Source organism: Leucopleurus acutus (assembly GCF_964270905.1).
Source record: "Leucopleurus acutus genome assembly, chromosome: 2".
Taxonomy (NCBI): domain Eukaryota; kingdom Metazoa; phylum Chordata; class Mammalia; order Artiodactyla; family Delphinidae; genus Leucopleurus; species Leucopleurus acutus.
This window is the reverse complement of record NC_139143.1, coordinates 12,198,712-12,205,015: the sequence shown is the minus strand read 5'-3', so window position 1 is coordinate 12,205,015 and position 6,304 is coordinate 12,198,712. Positions and strand designations below refer to the sequence as shown.

At 35.5% G+C, this 6,304-nt stretch overlaps 1 pseudogene across 1 annotated transcript; it reads right to left on the bottom strand.

The window, feature by feature from the left end:
- Window positions 1-3,491: 3,491 nt before the first annotated feature.
- LOC309979043 (S-adenosylmethionine decarboxylase proenzyme-like) lies at window positions 3,492-4,874 on the bottom strand (annotated as a pseudogene). The gene has a single exon. The product of its transcript is annotated as an S-adenosylmethionine decarboxylase proenzyme-like (transcript).
- Window positions 4,875-6,304: the final 1,430 nt, after the last annotated feature.

Here is a 6,304-nt window from a genome sequence, read left to right as displayed (position 1 = left end):
CTACATAGTGGATTCCAAACAACAATGATCAAATTAAAAGAGAAATATGTTTAAGGATACGTTTATTTTCATCATAAGTTTTCTTAAAATATAGAGGGGATAATATTCCCATTCTATTTTTATTTTTCTACTTTTTTCACAAATATCTCAGACTTCAGTGTAATAGATGGACTAAGAGGTTGAAGACATAAAATCTAAACATAAGTGTTTAATATGTTATGTGAGATATTAAAGCTGTGGGAAATTAATTCTTGTCCTGTGCTTTATCTGAGAAATGATGCAAAGACTGCACATTAGAGTCAGTTATTAGAAATGTCTAACTTGTAAAAAAATTAAAATAAAAACAAAAATAGCGAAAAAATAATATAATTATGGTTTGTATTTAAGATATAAGCTATACAAGTAGAGCACTTTACTTTCCCCTTTTATTGTACTATGCCACTCTTTTAGAATCACAGAAATAAAGCAATAAAAATTAAGATGCATTAGAAAATATTTCAGCTACTAACAGAATATAAGAAATGTCTGTGTATAATTTAGATGCCTTTAAGGTATCCCTAACAGAGTGTCTTTCATATAATAGCGTTCAATCAGTGAATGAAGATAATATGTAAGATTACATAGCAAACACTTTATTGCTATGTGGTTTCTTAAGAATTGATATCTATTCACTTATCCAATCTTTACAGAACCTATAACGCAAAATTTCTTCTAGAAACTATGGGAGATATGATACAGCCTTGTCCTCAATATACTTATGATAAAGTTGGAAAGGCAGAGTTTAAAACTTTGTAATTTTTAAATAATGCTATATGGCTTGCTATGAATAAATGTTCTCAACCCTTTTTAACTCAGATTTTGGACAATAGTCTGACAAGCTCATTCTGAGAAAGATCCAAATACACATTTTGTAAGATTCAAGTTTTTAGCTTATTGTAGATGAGACTGAAGAACTGAAATTCTGCCTGATGATGAGATATGTACCTGCATGGCAAAATGATCAAAAGCTTATAACTCTGTTCTAGTTAATAGAAATAACCATGAATTAAACACTGCCCCACCCCACCATCAAGAGCCTATTTCATAATAAATGTTAGACTATTCCACCTCCAAACTTTTCACTTATCTAGCTCCAAACTCTAGCATTCTTATTCTTACTACTTATACCCTTTCTACTCTGTGGTATCCTGGTATATAGCCTGGATGATTTCCTTTGAGCTTCAGGTGCAAAGCCACTAACAAAAAAATGTTTAAATCTATTCTCCCAGGATCTTAAAGATCTTATCTTTATGACAGCTCCCATAAATCTTACAAAATGATCATTAAATACTGATTTACTCAATTAATTATAAAAACTTAAGTGTTTAGTATTTGGTCATGTATACAATTTTAAAAAATACATCAGCAGAAAACTTTCTGAATGTCACTAGACAATGAATTAAGCAAACCTTTACTGAAGCTTAAATTATGGTACAGCAATACATTTCAACTGATTTAAGTCCAACATAATGAAGAGAGAAATTATGGCACCAAAATTTTCCCTCCTCTATTATATACACTGGGATTAATTTAGATTACTATTCAATCTATTGTTTTCATTTTTCTAGGCTTTGTTCCATACAAATTTGTGCAGTTTTTCTACGTTAAATAGAAATCTTAAATCTATTAACGGGGGCGGGGGGGGACTCAGACCTCAAGCCAATAAATGTTCATCAAATCTACTGGAACACTGTTCAAGAACAAAATCCACTTTGAGCATTGGTCCTCATAATAGCACCAAAACATTAGGTACTGCGTGCTAATTACAGAATCGGACTGATCCATTGATTAAAAGCTTCTTCAGTGAAGCTCTGAATCAACAACATGTTTAAAAGTCAAAAGTGTTCCAACCACTTGATTTCAAACCAAGTAGAATTTATGTTTAGAAACACTAAAAAAAAAAGTGTTTCATTTATAAATACAAAAACGTCACTGCATCAATCCAGAAAGAATCAAAAATTGTTTGAGGACAAGAAGAAATTTAAAATTGAGTCAACTTTCCTCTTTTCTCAACTGCTTAAATGTCCATATTAGCAAATACAGCTAAAAGATGCCAACTCTTTTAAGCCTGTATTTCTAGTCATTTCCCATTGACCATTTTGGAATTTTGTATGTTATGTTTTATGGATAGCATTCTGCTTCACTGTGTATTATGTCTGAATAACCTGAATAGTTCTCATTCATCACTTGATGCTACTCCATGGTGAAAGAAATACCAGTAAGAGGAGCCGTCAGAACACTATCACATGCATCACAAAGTCACAGAGGTTTTTAAGTCACAAGATGGCAAAGACATCGATTTTGCTTCAAACCAAAGTTTATGGCATATCCTTAATAGAAATCAGTGGAAATGGCTATGAACGTAAAAGTTAAGGTGAATCATCTGAGCTGGCTTGACTTGTTGAATCCAATACAACCTTTATCTTAAATCTCCTTGCTAACAAATTTAGTGATAATTCTTTTATACTACCACTTAGCAAGTTAATAAAGGCATGGTACTCATGAGAAGCTAACCTTATTTAATGGGGGGCACAGAATGGCATACAGTTTCCATACAGTTCTATTCTATTCTATACAGCCAATATTCCCTAGTATCAATCCACACCTTCTTTGCTAATCAACACCAGCTTATTCCAAAAGAGCTCATGGTAACAAAAAATGTCAGACTCCCTTGACCTTAAAAGAAAATTAAGCCCAGGGTCCATCCCCCCCATTCCCCCTCTGGGGTATAAGGTTAGTGTAAACCCACAGTGTAACAGTGTATTGCTTTATGGAGGGGGTGTGGTTGGGAGGGAGACACTATGGTGAGGAATGGATCAATTAAAGTCACACAAGTATAGGAAGCAGTGAGATAGTAATACACAAAATGGATAACTGCAGTCATTTTTTTAGAGGACTCGACTCGTGGAAGAAGAACTTTGATTGATGCTGGAAAAATATCTGTATGAAGTAGAAATTTGTTTCAATAACATTAGTAGAGAATATGTTCTAGACAGTGGAGGTAACTAGATGCAAAATCCTGGTAGCAATTTAATAGAACAGTCCCAGATGGCTAGGCTGAGGCCAACACATAATGAGGACGAAAGCCTTGTCTGTGGGGAATTTTGGATGATACCTGGAGAAATATTACACTGTGCGTAAACCAAATTAAATTGTTTCCACAAGTGTTGTAAAGTTTCATATAGTAAAAGGTTTTTTCTACATGCACTTCAATTTCACAGCAAGAATGGCATGGGATACCTAAACACAGAAGAGAGTATTCATGCAAGATATCCAACTCCTTGATATAATATGCATACAATTCAAAATGATTACACTATCATCACATCTAGGGCTTTCTGCAACTACAAGGTGGTGGTTATGGAAAGCATGGCCCTTGCTATCAATATCTAAAAAGCAGCCACCGCCTTCTTCTATGTGTGTTCTCTTTTTGTGTTTTTTCTTAATCAACTCTACTGTTGCTGCTTCTTAGCAAAACTGGTGAAAACAAAACTGTAATCATGGAACATAGCACTCTGGCAATCATGAGGTTTAAAACCTTCAATCTTCTGGGGTTTTGAAAGTACTGTGAGACATTTAGAACTCTGATTTACAAACAGGGTGGTCACAAATTCCTGGCTTGAAGACTTCCACAACTTTCCTGATCAGGTCATCATAGGAGGTCTGACTTAAGTTTGTTTCAAGCTAACATAAGAAAATTCTGGTTCTGGAGTGATGTGAATAGTCCAAGAAGTTCCATCCGATTTCATTCCATTCATTGAATACCCACAAGGGTTGAACAGTATGGCTTCAATGACAGAACCTGGTATCAGGTCACGAATTCCACTCTCACGAATGACATCCTTTGCAGTAACACCATCTTTCCTGTAGAACCGGTCCATAACCGCTGGGTCAAACTCACTCGTCAGAATTTCCAGGGTTTGATCTGACTGATTGATTACCCGACTCTCTGGGAAATCCAAAGTATACAAGTACCAACAATCAGAATTCATGCATCCCATACGATATGCTGCTCCATGTGGGAAAATTGCATTAAGAAACTCTATTTCTTCCTGGAAATTCCGGTGTTGGTACCCTTGGTGAGGTGGCTTCATGAAATTCTTAGGAGAATAAAAGCTTTGAATTGAGTCAAACCCACTGTAACCCCTAGCAAGTTTCAACAGGGGAACCAGTGCTTTCAGCAAGAGGGTGGTACCACATGTCTTCAAAATGAAACGTCTCTTGGAGACAAACATGCTACTCTCACCGAGTACACAAGCTTCCTGCTTGTCAGTTTTTGTCACACGTATGATTGAACATTGCACATCCTTCAAAACTATGTCCCACTCAGATCTTGGGATGGTGCGAAGATCCCCAGATCCTTGGTTTGCGTCAGAGAACCAAACCTCCAGCAGCTTCTCGGTTCCTTTGAAAAAATGTGCAGCTTCCATCACCGTGAGATTAGCGAACAACCAAGAACCACAGAAAATCAACTAAATTAAATCTCTTCTCCCGCCGCTGCCACCGCTGCTGCGGATTGTTCCAGCTGTGTTACTAAAGTTCAGGTTCTTTTTTTGCTATAATTTTACATTAACTTTTTTTAAAAAGGGGTTAATAAAATTTTCCCAGCTTTTTTTTTTTTTTTCGTGAGCTAAAGTTGAACGTGAGTCTCTTGGAAGTAGAGGCAGATACAGCTCAGTCTCTTGCAGTCCGCTGTTTCCCCGTTAGAGAGAGCAGAGCGAGCGCTAGCTAATGTCACCGGCCATACTGTGGGAGCCTAACGTGTCCATTTTATAAAATAATCATAAATTTTAGAAAGCACAACCTTTCTCTATTCTTAGTTTATCTTTATAACCTAAAGTCATATAACTTCTCTATTTCTAAGTGCCTCACTGCTAATACACCTTCCTAATAAATTATATAACCCATCATCAACTGTATTCATCAAGGAAAAATATGTAACTATGTAGGTTAGAATTTAGCTTATCACATAAATCTTTTGTTTACCCAAACACACTTCAGTCAAGTCTCACTTACTACCCTATTTATGTACTAAAATAAGTGCATTCAGAAAATGAATTATAAGACTGTATTCTAAAGACAAACATTTACAAACAAGTTTTCTTGATGGATGAATATAATAGATTGACCGGTTGAATTTTTACTCTCAAATAATTGTGAGAGTTGATTTTTTCCTAAAATCATACTGAATTAATGGCATATTTTAGTGTTGTAGTCAAATATACTGCCGACCACACTCCTTCACCTAAATTTCCCCTAACTTGTTATATTTTTTTCACAGATACAGCACTTTGTATATTTCATTTTGATTTATTTTCTGGCAAAATATATTTTTTTGCAAAACTCCCTGTCATATATATTTTTCTTTTGCTTTTCCAGTGTAAATTAAAAGAAAAAAAAATCCCCAGACTAAAAAGCCAGCTCCAGGTATCATATAACTTCTATGACTAAAAAGTACAGATAATTTGCTTGTTTTCCCAGGGAAGTGGGCAGGCAGCCAAACCTCACAACCAAAATTAGTTCCCAATTTAGTGTTCGATGTCATTTCACAAGGACTAGAATGAAAGATGAGACATTGGACATGTTAACTCTGAGGAAAATTATCACTTCACCTTGTATAGCGCGTCTTTACTGGATGAAATCAGGGGAGATAAATCATCTGTCCCTGTGACAGATCTGCCTGTCATCGAGGGGAAAGATGTCCCCTAGTGAGAAGGCAGGCACTGTCTGAGTTTCCCTCAGGTTATAACCAGATATATTTTGTGCCTCAAAATAATTATAGAAATTTGAAAATGGAGATGATGTATGCAGGACACACTTCCCAAGTGACATTTTAAGTGCATGTATATAAATACAAATAGGAATGCATTCACATTTGTGAACTGCATATACCCTTGAAATTGTTACTGGGTAAAGAAAACATTTACTGAATGCTTACTATGATCAGGCATCATAGTGGCTGGTGGTCATTAACCTAAGTAAACACATAGGTCCAAGTAAGATTCATGGGGTGTTTTGTCCCTCAAATTTTCCTTCAGAAAGCAGGAAATCAGCTTATATTTAAGTACCTACAAAGGCGGGCAAATTATGATCAAATCTCTCATATAATTTATTTTGAAATCTAAAGTGCTTTTGGGAAAAGGTGCATTAACTAGAAATGATATCACTCCTCATCACGTTTTGGATACATAGAGAGGTGACCTCGTGGAAATGCAAATGAGGGAGGCAAAGATATTTTATTCAGACTTCGTGTTTATTCCTGTGC